General features: G+C 41.1%; 1 pseudogene across 1 annotated transcript; it reads right to left on the bottom strand.

Moving 5' to 3' along the window:
- Positions 1-5,868: 5,868 nt before the first annotated feature.
- LOC116531436 lies at positions 5,869-6,925 on the bottom strand (annotated as a pseudogene). The gene has a single exon (XR_004260424.1). The product of XR_004260424.1 is annotated as a eukaryotic translation initiation factor 6 pseudogene (transcript).
- Between the last annotated feature and the right edge of the window lie 7,553 nt (positions 6,926-14,478).

Here is a 14,478-nt window from a genome sequence, read left to right as displayed (position 1 = left end):
CCAATGCTGCCACTCCCAGAGATATTGCTTCTGAGAGCTTGTGGTTTTGAAACATGGCTGACTGAGAGAAACACGTGGCCACAGAAAACATAACAGAGCCTCTATGAGGACTGAGAAAAAAATGCACATGCACAAGTACCTGATTTTTAGGCTTTCCATTCAATTTCAGAAGTAGGCATTATTTTGACCTTGACTTGCTGAGCAATGCTAGGAAGTCACTAAATTTTCTATGCTACTCAGTTTTTCAATTTATAAAGTAAGTTAATAAAAGCAATTGGATATAGAATAGCGTTCCATGTAAGCAGGTATCCTTGAAGCCTTTCACTTTATTTAAGAGGTCAAATAGATCAGCTTCCTACTGACAGCTGATCCTATTGACATACTATCACAGAAAGTATCTGTGAAGGACAACAATCACATACCTAGGACATTCATAAAACCAAAGTTTAGAGTCAGTTGGCATTTGAGAGGGCTTCTTCTCTTCCCTTGCTCTGACCCTCAGATTAGGAAAGATCAAGGATGCCAACCCTGCAGCCAACAAAATTATCTAATTCTTCTTTATATACATAGTCAAGAACAGTCACCAAGGTGAATTTACTGTGACCAAGACTCAAGTCAAGATTTGAGGCCAATAGAAAAGAAAAACTAAAATACTGTCCCGTAAGCAATCCAGCCTCATTCTTCCTCCACTCTAGCCAGCCTGGGCTCAGCACTGAAGTGTCTGAGGTATACAAGAAAGGAGAAAGATTTTTAAAAGGAGGAAGAAAAAGCAAGCCCAATATTCAGTTTGTGGAACAGAAACCTTCACTCTTGCTTCTTTTTTTCCTCATCCATAATCACAAACCACTTCACTCATAAGAACAAAACCATTCACAGTATTTCTTATGAACATCTCCTCATCTGAACTATCATCTTCTGGCTGGGCACCGTGGCTCATGCCTGTAATCCCAGCACTTTGGGAGGCCGAGGTGGGTGGATCATTTGAGGTAGGGAATTCTAGACCAGCCTGGACAACATGGTGAGGCCCCATCTCTACTAAAAATACAAAAATTAGCTGGTTGTGGTGGCAGATGCCTGTAGTCCCACCTACTTGAGAGGCTGAGGCAGGAGAATCACTTGAACCTGGGAGGTGGTGTCTGTAGTGAGCTGAGATAATGCCACTGCACTCCAGCCTGCGTAACAGAGTGAGACTCCATCTCAAAAAAATAAAGAAAAAAAGCTATCATTTAACCCCCACATAGGTTTAAATGAAATATCATGCAGACACAGTAGATGCTTCATAAATATTCTGAGTATAAGACTAATGATTTGATTCGTTTTATACTCAGAATATTACTCTTGGAAACAAATATAATTTTTCTATATTTTAGTGTTCTATAATTTGGCAGAAGAACAGACGGAGAGAAATATAACTCTTGGAACGTACTGAGACATAGCAACTTGAATTTGTATTTGTATTTATTCATGCATGAGACATTTCTCTCTTCTCCAAATCTTATTACATGCTCCTGTACAAGTAATTTTATGTAGAAATTTCACTTGTGTGTAGATTTATGTAATGGATGTAAGTTCTATCACCTTCCTTTCAAGCAATGACTTGTATTATCTTGTACCTCCAATTCACAATAAATGCTGATTGGCCAAGGCATACATATTTTAGGGCCAGTTTGTTAAAGAATTATAGTTCACCTCTTGCCATTGCTCGTTTTGTACTGCTGTTTTCAGGCTTTTGTTTGTTTGCTTGTGTTAATATGAACCGTCTGTTCTTATCATCCTGTGTTTTGACATAAGCTGCCTTATTATAGGGGTTAACATTTTTATATTTTAACCTCAAGCCTACTGTTGAACATTTTTGTCAAAACTGAATGCCTGCACTTTAAAAGGTCATTTCTGGGTTTAACCTGTTTGTTTGTGTTATTACAGCAAATCTCACCACAGAATGTTTGGTGTCATGCACTAACCACCCATTCACGGCTGTGTGCAATGAATACAAAAACCAAAAGCTACTATTTCCTCTTAGTCGTGAAGATCAGCTTTCAAACATATACACATTTTGTGTTTTGCCTTTTCACATTTTTCAAGCCGCTGGTAAGATAATACTCCAGAAAATGTTTACAAAGGCAACCCTTTTTAAGTAACTTCTTGAAAGGTAATATTATTATATAGGAAGTGTGGTAAGACAATGACAAATTTCATTAATATAGTCAATAAATTATTTATCCTATAGTCAATAAATTATTTATCCAGCCATAATTTTCCTTGGCTTCATAGATTTAACAGCTAAATTATCTTTTATTTTTATTTGATACAAGAGAGTCATGGTTATTCAGTGGAAAGAGAATACACATTCTTTCTAAAAAGAATTGGAGACAGTATAATATATAAACATATTATCCAAAAATGCACATGTAAGTACAGACCAAAAAAACAAATTTCAGGAGTAAAATTAAAAACTTGTAAAAACGAGAAAGGATATTTTAACTAGGAAAAGGAATTAGTTACAACAACTGTGTTTTAAGTTTGACCCTAGGCTGGGTACAGTGTGCTAATGCTTGTAATCCCAACACTTTGGGAGACTGAAGCGGGTGGATCACCTGAGGTCAGGAGTTCAAGATCAGCCTGGCCAACATGGTGAAACCTTGTCACTACTAAAAATATAAAAATTAGCCAGACTTGGTGGCACGTGCTTGTAGTCCCAGCTACTTGGGAGGCTAGGCAAGAAGTTCACTTAAACCTGGGAGATGGAGGTTGCAATGAGCTAAGATTGCACCACTATACTCCAGCCTGGGCAACAGAGCAAAACTCCATCTCAAAAAAATAAAAAATAAAGTAAAAATAAATAAATCCATAAATTTGACCCTAGGCTTCTAGAAGCCAGTGCTAGAAGGAGGTGGTTGTGGGGTTCGGGGAAACTATCGTACTTGCCAATCCTCATTTAGTCCTTTAAGAGACACATACCACCATCTTTTTCTTCATACCTACAGAATGCACAGAGTCCCTAAAAATAAATACTGAAATTGCTTTTTGGTGTTGAAAGCCACAACCACATAGAATGTACTGCTTTATCATGGAGAAATGAAGGAAGAAATTCAGTAGTCCTGAAAATGATTTACTGCACCAATAAAGTCTTTACTTTGGAGAGCTAGTAGTAACAGTAATACTGGTAATGCTAAGCATAACAAGTGAGTAGTATATAGGTCTACATGTTATAAGAATGTTAAATACATCATCATGGACACTGAAGGACAACCGTCTCAAGGTAAGAGGCAAGTATTTCAGTCACTTTACATTTTTTAGTATATACTCTACAAATTGCAACTAAAAATAACTCTACTATTAGATTTATTTTGATGCCTTAGAAATTACAAACATAAATGTATGTTTTTCTCTTTAAATTAGTTAACTTGGAAGGTTTAAAATGTAGACAACGCTCTGAATACTTTTAGAACATAAATACAGGAATCGCCGTTAAGAACAAGTTTACAAGAACATAGGCCTTAAGTTTTACCAAAAGCCTGGCATCCTGTAGTCACTTTTTTTTTTTTTTAATTAAAGGGATGTAATGGCCACAGTATGAATTTAGAAGCCAGACAGTCCTGGGTTTGATACCCAAGTTTAGTCCACATTGTCTGACCCAGGGCACATGATTACTTTATAGCTTGGTACCTCTGTTTCATAGCCTGCAAAACAGGGTAACAATAAAGACCTTGAAGACTTTTCTAAATGTAAAATTATGTGTGAGGTACCGCTTACAGACTCTTACACACAGTTGCCTTTTAAAAATCCTTATTTTTCTATAAACAATCCTTCTACAATTACATAAAATGTAATATAGAAGTGCATCTACTGAGTTACATTCTGGAGATTGTTTTACTAATATTGCCAGTGATAAAGGCAATACTAGCAGCAGGTAGAGGTTTTATTTTTTGTTACCACTATGAATGGAATTCTATTTTATTTTACAACTCCCTTGTTCACCCTCTATCTCACTTTTATCTTTCTCCACTTAAGCATCATTTCTACTTTTTTGCCATAACACAATTATTAAAGAATAGGAGGTGGAAAGAAAACAAAAGCATATACTCCTACAAGAAAATTCAGCTGCTGATAAACCAAATATTTTCAGCAAATCAATATATTTTGAAGCTGTTAAATTGTCAAAAAATTAACCTTTTAGCTTATTTATTCATATTGCCAAATGACCCTCCAATAAACATTCTAATCATAAGCTTTGCCTTTGAAGACTTGGTAAGAGTCAGAAATAAATGGGGTGGAAGGAATATTTGTATATTCTTTGTTTGGTTTTCAAAATTGCTTTTTTACTTTGATACATCAAAGAGGTGTCATGAATTTATCCTGCTTTATTCAACAAAATCATGCAGCTCCCATTCTAAAAATGTCTAATTAAAAATTTTTGCTATTAAGATGCTTTCAGATAAAAAGACTATTTGGTGAATAACATATAATGTTAACATGTAATAATGGTGTCTGTTGAGGGTTCTCATGGATATATTTTATTTTAGAGGTAAAGAAAGCATTGTTCATTACCAATAATAATTTAAATTGTTTATGGTCATTTAAATATTTAAAATATAAATTTATATATAAACTCGTTATATAAATAAATAAAACCAAAACGTGAATTAACTATGATCAGAACTGTAAATCAGTATATGAAAATTCACATTAATTTGTAAAGTCTATGATGCTTTGCTTTAACCAAATTACCAGATTCAACATATGTATTTTACCAGCTAGCTGAACATTTTCTCTTCAGTATAGATATGCAACCGCTTTGTATAATGATAATTTTTTCCACTACTTTACAGGATTCCTGTTAGACATATAAAGGGATATTTGGTAGGTAAGTATAGTTTGGATATTCATCCCTCCAAATCCCATGTTGAAATCTGAATGCCAGTGTTGGAGGTGGGGCCTACTGGGAGGTAGGGTCATGGGGCAGATCCCTCATGAAAGACTTGGTGCCATGATAATGAGCAAGTTCTGCTGTTAGTTTTTTAGAGAGTTGATTGTTGAAGAATCTGGCACCTCCCTCTTTCCTTTTCGTCTCTCTCACCAGGCAATGCCTGCTCCCCATTGCCATGAATGTATAGATTCTGCCATGAGTGTGTACATTCTGCCATGAGCGTATGCTTCCTGAGGCCCTTATCAGATGCAGATGTTGGTACCATCCTTCTTGTACAGGCTTCAGACTTGTAAGCCAAATAAAACTATTTTCTTGATAAAATTTTCAGTCTCAAGTATTTCTATATTGCAACACAAATGGACTAAGACAGTAGGCAATTTGACAGAGGAGTCTGGGGTTCAAGGATGTGGTTTAAGCTACAGTTATTAAGATTATAGTTGCATGAAATGTTGTGATGTTGCAGGCAATCATAGTAGAAATGAGTATAGTTGAAGAATAACAAGATTCCCTAGCCAAAGACTCATGATAGGAATTGTGATAAAATAATTCTCCAAATCCACCAAAAGAAAAAAAAATACCTCTGTATGTCTGCATCCCACTTTTTATTCATCACTTGCTTATGGACTTATTTGTATCTTTAGTTCAGCTCAGTGGGTTTTAAACTCTATGAAGAGGGAACAGACTCTACAGAGTTGTCTCAGTGGATAACAATGGGGAATGAAGAGGACAAAGAGGAATTTGTGAAAGGTACTTTAGCTCTCACCATTTCTTAAGGTATACAGGATTCTATTTGCTTTAAAATATTAGGAAGCTAAAAAATATTTCATGCAAATAGTAGGTTCTGGGCTGGGTGTGGTGGCTTATGCCTGTAATCCCAGTACTTTGGAAGTCCAAGGCAGGAGGAATGTTTGAAGCCAGGAGTTCAAGACCAGCCTGGGCAGGTCTTTTTTTTTTTTTTGGCCAAGGGGAGCTGCACTTTAATGGGGTGGCACAGGGCAGCAGAATCCTCAGCCAACAGTCACAGGGCTTGCCAGCCAGCACAACAGAGCAGGTTTTTGCATGATGATAGATCCAGGCGATGAGCACAGGTGGAAAAAGACTGGGTGCCCAGCCACTCAGTCCCAGTGAGCTCTCTGCCACCTCCCTGCCAGCATCCAGTACAGATTGGGTGGAGCATGGAGAAGGTGCCTGAGTCCGGAGCCAAGAGCCCACGGAACAACCTGGAAGGTGACTTAGGTGAGGCTGTCAATGAGGGAATCCTGCATGCTGGTAGCAATGGTGCTAGGCTGGGCTTCATTCAGCTTGAAGACACTTTCCACCACTGACAGCTCTGTGCTCATTGTGTCCAGGCCACAGAAGGCACACTGGTCGTTCACCACCATCCCAGCGCAATCACCTCACTGCCTTTGTTCACAGTGCCTGCCACAAGGGGGACCTGAAGAAGAGAGGACAGCTCATCCTGGTCTTCAACTGAAGTCTTGGGATGCACCAGCCCTCCCTGATTGCTGAAGACAACAATAGCTTCCTACTAGCACCTGGTCAGCCACTGTCTGTCTGAAGACTTCAACCTTGAGCACATCTGCCAGAATTTCTTCTGTCTCCCTGTCCAAATCTGGGTGGACCAAGGCCACGTAGTCATTGCAGGTGGTGACATTACCCAAGGCTGAGAGCCTCTCCTCCACCCGCCGAATTTGCACTGAGTCTGGGAGGCTATTGCGAATGTGTTGCAGCTCCTGGTAAGTGGTATTGTTGGGTACCAGGAGACCGTGCCTGTTCCCCACACGCATGCGCCCGATGATGCGGCAGCCGGCGATAGACGCGTGCACCACGGGGATGGTATCGGAGAGCTCGCCCTCGAACACACTGTAGAAGTTATCCGAGCCTCCGATGGCCACCAGGCAGTAGGTGTTGGTGAGCTTGGCAAAGCAGCCGATCTCACAGTTGTTCTCGAATGACGCTCGGACCGCCATGAGGCCAAATAACCGCAAGCTCCACACGCCGTTTTTTTTTTTTTTTTTTTTTTTTTTTTGGGAGAACACACACCAAGTTTTATTGGGAGAAGGGAGTATTTACAGAGCAGGTAAAAGACAGGGAAGTCATACGGAGTGGAGAGGGAGTGGGGAGATTGGGGGTACAAGGCAAACAGGGAACACAGTGACCCCTGCACCCACCCCAACCCCAGAAAGGGCAGAGGAGCAGCGAGGGCCCAGGAAGACCAGGGCTGGGAAGGACAGCAACAGAGTCTGAGTCCCTGGGCAGTGGTCTGTCTGTAATCCTAGCTATTCCCAAGGCTGCGGCAGAAGAATTGCTTGAATCCAGGAGGCGGAGGTTGCAGTCAGCTGAGATCATGCCACTGGACTCCAGTCTAGGTGGCAGAGCGAGACTCTTCAAAAAAACAAAACCAAGATGATACCTTCATTTCTGACTCAATATTCTAGATCCAAAGGACAGGAAATGAGGGAAGGCTTCACCCTGTGGGATCAGGATAAGGAGATCCCATACTTCTTCCCAGGTAAGGAGGCCTGTGGCAGGTCGTGATTCGAAGCTGACTTGGAATGGCAGAAGCTGCTAAGAGGCCACCCTTGGAGATTGCTGCCTTCAAAGATGGGTTTCAGGAGTCTCACAGAGGCAAGGACTTGTCAGCTGGGTTGATTTTGCATGATTATTGAACTAGAACTGGTAGACATGAGCTTCTTGGGTGGCAGTGGCCCAGAGCCCCCATCTTTGAGAATCCCCCACTTGAAATGTTTTTCTGAGAGTGCTCACTTGGCAATTGCTGCGTTTCTCAAGACCCCTGGTGGGGTCTCGCTGAGCCCTTCCCTCCAAGTGCACTTATTTCTTTGTCCTCATGTACATCTATAGCTTTGAAATTGTTTACCTCTCCTAGAAAAATCTTACCTTTTAGCCAGAGCACAGTAGCAAAGCTGTGTTCACTCAGAGGGAGCAGCTGGCATGTTGAAGGGGAAAGGCCAGGCTGAGCACTCTCCTCAGACCACACCATGTCTGGCGTAGAATTGTGATACATGTCGTCTGTATCTGTTTTGGGAGATTCTTTGTTCATCTTTGTACTCACGTGAGCAGACTTCCTACTTGTCACTCCAGGTTACTGAGCTGAACCCTCAGAACCTGGGGGCTCCGAGCATGCTCACAAGCCCTTTAGTACACGCTGGACCCAAACTGTCCAATGTTAGCAGGCTTTATGAAGGGAAATACAGGGAATTGGTATAGTTGGAACTTGCTTAGATTTGCTTCTGAATCTCAGAGCAGGAGGTTTAAATCTTGTCATTAGGTACCATAAACTTTAGTTGGAGAATGGGACTTAAGTTTTCACGTGTATGTATACTTAATTTTCAGCAATTACAACACAAAAAGAATATGCAAATGTATTGTTTCAGAAGGTATTGCGGGAGTAGGAATGCTTCAGGGTCATCAACAGTAAACCTCAGGTATTGTGAGTGGCAAGAAGGCTAGAAGACAGAGATGCTTCTGGTAGATGAGGGTCAGACAAACCAGCTCTCCTCCATTTTGACAGTAATTTTTCACTGTTGCCACTTATGCTCCATTATGTAATGAGAGGAATTTCTTTTTTTTTTTTTTTATCTTTGTGGTGTTCTCTGTATTTCCTGGACTTCAATATTGGAGAGAGGAATTTCTTGAGATCTTGAGAAATCACCTTGATTAGGCTGGTTGTCAGTATTCAGAAACTAGAAAGGAACAATGACATTCTCTTCTTACGGTTCTTTAGGGTATGTGTTTGAAAACCCTCGCATCTCAGATCTGTGCAGCTAGTGTGTGTTTGTGTCCATAAGCACACCTGCTCTGCTGTCATGCCCATTAAGAGAGGGGAAATAAGTAAAAGGAATCGCTCAGCCCTTCCCTTGGCTGAACAGCAGTGGTGTGGTTGGTGTGTTGACTGTGGGCAGGCTGACTTAGCTGTTTGTTGCCGCGTGCTAGGAACCCCCATCTCCTCCCAGACCCTGCACTTTTCCCTCCCTGCTGTCTGATTCTCTAATGACTATCAGTGGACAAGCGCCAGTTTTATGCCCTCTTAGTAAAAATAAGTTTAAACATTTCATGGTGGTTGACAGAACTTTGTCCTAAAACATGCGGATTCAGATAATTTAAAACTCATGTAACATTTATGCCAAAGGTCGCGCCCTGCAGGTGTGTGTGTGGCACACAGAAGGTGAGGTTTGGAGCATCGGGCACTGTGTGCATTGCTAAGGGGACATAGTGAGACAATGTGGGATTCAACTAAAAACACAGCAGTCGTGGGTCACACTACCAGTGTTGTCAGGTATTTGTTCTTGTTAATGTAATATATTTTTGGTTGTTTGTTTTCCAATTTAATTCTCTCACTCTATTGTCTGACTGTGAACTGCTAACAGTGTTAAACTTGATGTAAATAAATGAGGCCCTTGAAAGGGACTGCTCTCTGCCTGTCTTCTCAAAAAAAAAAAAAAAAAAGGCGTGTGGAGCTTGCGGTTATTTGGCCTCATGGCGGTCCGAGCGTCTTTCGAGAACAACTGTGAGATCGGCTGCTTTGCCAAGCTCACCAACACCTACTCTGCCAGACTCTGCCTCTATAAAAAACAAATAGCCAGGTCAGTGGCATGCACCAGTAGTCCCAGCTACTCAAGAGGCTGAAGCAGGAGGATCACTTGAGCCCTGAAGGTTAAGGTTGCAGTGAGCCATGACAGCATCACTACATTCTAGCTTGGGTAATAGAGTAAGACCTGGTTTTTAAAAAAATGTATAGTTCTCTGTGTCAAGAAATAGAAACATACTTCAATTATACTTCAATTATGTTATGTAATAGGAAGTGTACCCTAAGGATATCTGGCTATAGAAAACTGAGACACTCTCGTGTTCTGAAAGGCAAAAACCTTGTAACATGGCAGAATCTTTACACCACTGTTCTGACGTTACCTTAATTTAGTTACTTGCCAATTACATGCTTCATTATTCCTGTTCATACAGCTACAGACAAATCTGCAGTCCATTCTCCTCTTTCTAACTTCTGCTTAGGCAGAGTTCTGCTTCCTCAGAACTTTGGCTTCCAGTCATGAATCAGCATTCTACCTCTATCCCATGAGTCATTCAGTTTTACCCTCCTACCCTTATTAATCACTAATTATATCCCCATATTCAAATTCAAATTCCCAAAAGAGAATACAATAGACCTTGAATACCTTTCCACACTAGGAGTTGCTTATGCTACTGGTGTCTTCCTAGGGTCAATCAGCTAAATCAAGGGGGCTAGAACTCCATTATCTGCACCAGGTGGATTCTTCAACAATGGCTGTGGATAGGGAAGATTGACCTGAGAAGGGTCATCATTTGTTAGGCATCAGGGTTGACATCTGTAACATAACAAATATTTATTCAACATATACCTTCAATGAGAATCTGTGTTTTAAATGATTTACCAAAAGACAAGCATTACTCATGGCATGGCATCAGAGAATAGCTGACAGTAAGTACTTGCAAAATGTATTAATTTAGTCCAAATAATACCCGATCTCAGTGACATTCATGTGCGTCATACTGAACTATAATTTGAGAAGCAATTTAGAAAAATATACAGTGTAGAGGTAACTTCTTAAGGAGTTCTGACATATTTTCTAATAATTAAAATTTTAATTTTTAAAATTTTATTTATGTATTTATGTATGTATGTATGTATTTATTTTTTGAGATGGAGTATTACTCTGTTGCTCAGGCAGGAGTGCCATGGTGCGATCTTGGCTGACTACAACCTTTGCCTCTGGGGTTCAAGTGATTCTCCTGCCTCAGCTGAGTAGCTGGGATTAGAGGTGCCCACCACCACGCCTGACTAAGTTTGTATTTTTAGTAGAGACAGAGTTTTACCATGTTGGTCAGGCTGGTCTTGAACTTTTGACCTCAAGTTATCCACCTGCCTCAGCCTCCCAAAGTGCTGAGATTAGAGGCATGAGCTACTGTGTCAAGCCAAAAATTCAGTTTTTAACCAACATAAATGCTCTGGTTTAAAACTGTCAGCTGAGGAATCTAATGTGGGAGCTTTATTTATTTTTTTCTTTTTTTGAGACAGAGTCTTGCTTTGTCACCAGGTTGGAGTGCAGTGGTGCAATCTCAGCTCACGGAAACTTCCGCCTCCTGGGTTCAAGCAATTCTTCCGCCTCAGCCTTCCGATTAGCTGGGACCATTTTCTTTCTTTCTTTTTTTTGCTTTATGATTTTAATGGAGCAAAGAAAGCTGATTTATTAATAAAGTGTATTGTTGAAAGAGAATCTTTGTGGAATTTCGGACTGTGCAGCATATCCATTTTTATTGGCTTCACTTTGTTATGCTTTCAGAGCTATTTATAATATTATCCCTCTGAAAATTCCTTTCCATATTGTCATTTGTCTTCCATCTCCAGAAAGCTTCTCATCCAAATTAGAAAGAAGAAAAAAAGTGAGTCTTTTTTCTCTCTTCTACACCTCCTTAAAATCAATTGAAAGTGGCACCTCCTGGGAATGGATCCACCTCTTATCCATGTCTGAAGTTTCTTCTGCTACCAGCAGAGAAAGAAAATGGAACTTCTCAAAGATTTTGCTCCAGGAAGTAGATCCTGGGCAAATATTCCCACTCCCTTTTTACTCAGAAGTGGTCTACGTTAATATTCTTTTCTTTCAGCAAAATAACGTGAGAATCAAAGCCAGGCTCACAGGTGTGCGACCTGTGTTGTGGCACAGAGCCCTGTGCTCAGAAGGGCCCACACTTGGCTTAATGCTCTGCTGTTGCCATCTTGCAAATCTTAATCATCTTTGAGTGAAGGGTCCCACATTTTCATTGTTCACTGGGTCTTGGAAATTATAGAGCTTGTTCTGGTGAGAATCAACATGTGAGAGAGTACTGAATCTTTTTCTTCAAAGTGTTTTCCTTAGTTTTGGAGGTTAGGAAGTGCAAGATTGAGTCCAAGTGGGATCGGAGCCAGAATCCTCTTCCGAGTCGTCGGGGTCAACATCGCGGGGCGCAGCTAGCCGGCCACCCTGGTCCAGCCGGTCACCATTAGGGAGATTGCGGAGCCCGCCAAGATCCAGCTCCCCCGCCACCTCCGCCAGACCTACGTCCGCAAAGTGGGAGAGCCCCTCACCCTTGTGGTTCCCTTCAAGGGAAAGCCCCGGCCCCAGGTGGTGTGGACCAAGGGCGGGGCCCCGCTGGACACCTCCCGCGTGCACGTGCGGACCAGCGACTTCGACACTGTATTCTTCGTGCGCCAGGCGGCCCGCTCCGACTCCGGGGAGTACGAGCTGACTGTGCAGATCGAGAACATGAAGGACATTGCTACCATCCGCATCCGCGTTGTGGAAAAGGCTGGGTCCCCTATAAATGTGATGGTGAAAGAGGTGTGGAGCACGAACGCGCTGGTGGAGTGGCAGGCCCCCAAAGATGATGGGAACAGTGAGATCATGGGGTATTTGGTCCAGAAAGCAGACAAGAAGACCATGGAGTTGTTCAACGTCCATGAACGCAACCGGCACACTAGCTGCCCGGTATCTGACCTCATCCTGGGCAACGACTACTATTTCTGAGTTTACACTGAGAACGTTTGTGGGCTCAGTGACGCACCTGGGGTCTCCAAGAACACGGCTCACATCCTCAAGACAGGAATCATCTTCAAACCGTTCGAGTATAAGGAGCATGACTTCCGGATGCCTCCCAAGTTCCTGACGCCTCTCATAGACCAGCTGATCGTGGCTGGGTACTCGGCGGCTCTCAACTGTGCTGTCAGAGGCCACTCAAAGCCGAAAGTGGTCTGGATGAAAAATAAGATGGAAATTCGCGAAGATCCCAAGTTCCTGATGACCAACTACCAGGGGGTCCTGACGCTGAACATCCGCCGACCCTTGCCCTTCGATGCTGGGACTTACAGCTGCCGGGCCGTCAATGAGCTGGGCGAGGCGCTGGCTGAGTGCAAGCTGGAGGTCCGAGTGCCGCAGTGAGACCTGTCCCTGTCCCCTACCTGCCAAGACAGTCTGTGGCAGAGTCCTGACCCCAATCCCCAGCCTCCCGGGACTGTGTTCCTTGCGGAGTTTTCGCTAAGAACAAAACAGTGTTGCTGACCCAAAAAAAATGTGTCACCCTGCCCGGCTAATTTTTGTATTTTTAGTAGAGAAGGGGTTTCACCATGTTGGCAAGGATGGTCTTGATCTCTTGACCTCATTATCTGCCCTCCTCAGCCTCCCAAAGTGCTGGGATTACAGGCCTGAGCCACCGTGACCGGCCAGGAGTTTATTAATAAACACAAAAATTCCCATCCCTACCCCACTGATTCCAGGACCTCTAAAAATTTTCTCATCGTGCACATGGTAAATAAAATGTAACTTCAGAGGAGGATTAAAAATTTAAAATATTCAATCTCGAAATAAATCAATTTGAGGGCATGTTTCCTTAAAGATTCTATTTTGCATGAATGGTAATTGAACACCTAGAATATAAAGCAGAGAGTATCGAAATCCCTTCAGAATAAAAAGTCTTCTCAAGCAGGTGGGAACCCCACATTTAATGAAGGCCAGATTATTTTAATTCATTGTGAATACCAAGGCTCAGTGTTTGAGCATTTTGACTGTATTCTCCTTCTCTAAAGAGTTAAGTCATATTTGTTAGTCACTGAATTCTGTATACACATTTGATAAGAAACTTTTATCCTACTTAACATATACTTGTTGTAGTCACATAGAAGACTGATATCTAGAATTTGGCATAATTAGCCAAGAGCCTGAAAAGAGATACAAGCAAATCAAAAGGAAAATCCAGAATGCCTTTGTCATGTGCATGTGGAACCCATGTCCTAGAGAAAGTGTAAGTTATCTTTGATAAATTATACCGTGCTGACATGAGTTGTAACTACTATTTTTTTTAACCACTGCATTTAATAATAGCAATATCACTATATCCATTTCATTATACTCTTACAGGCAATGTAAAAGAAATATAGTGTGATGGCACAGTCCCATCTATAATGACAAGTTATGCAGATATTTTTATGTTTGTGGTCCATTTTTAAAATCTATGTTTTGGGGATAAATAAAATGAAGCACTACATTATTTGCTTATTACAGAACATATGAAACTTCTTATTCCAAAAATGTTATTCAAGTTGAAACTACGAAAAGTTTAAGGGCTTAGATGACTTCACTAATGGACCCTATTACCAGTTATTTAAAAGGTAATATTCCGATATTGATTGAAGAATTACAAAGACAGTATCATCAGCTCCCCCTTAAAATGTATGTATGTTTTCTATTGCCATTAATGAAGAGGAATCATTGTATCTTAGTTGAAAAGAATGTTACTGATTTTAATTCTCAACTTTTATATGATATTGATAGGAAAAATATATAACTTTCACAAGGTTAAATAATTTTACCAGTTTCAAAAAAACCACCAGAGCAGCATAGGAATTTTGTATATTCATGTAAATTGAATCTAAAATCTAGATGGACTGTGTCGCTAAATCAGCAACCACGTTTCAAAACAAAATGGAAATAAAATTCATAGATTTCCACAGAGGAAATGGGTCT

Source organism: Sapajus apella, unplaced genomic scaffold, assembly GCF_009761245.1.
Source record: "Sapajus apella isolate SASKATOON/1434 unplaced genomic scaffold, GSC_monkey_1.0 scaffold71, whole genome shotgun sequence".
NCBI lineage: Eukaryota > Metazoa > Chordata > Mammalia > Primates > Cebidae > Sapajus > Sapajus apella.
The sequence above is the reverse complement of the archived record's forward strand: the minus strand, read 5'-3'. Positions and strand labels throughout refer to the sequence as shown.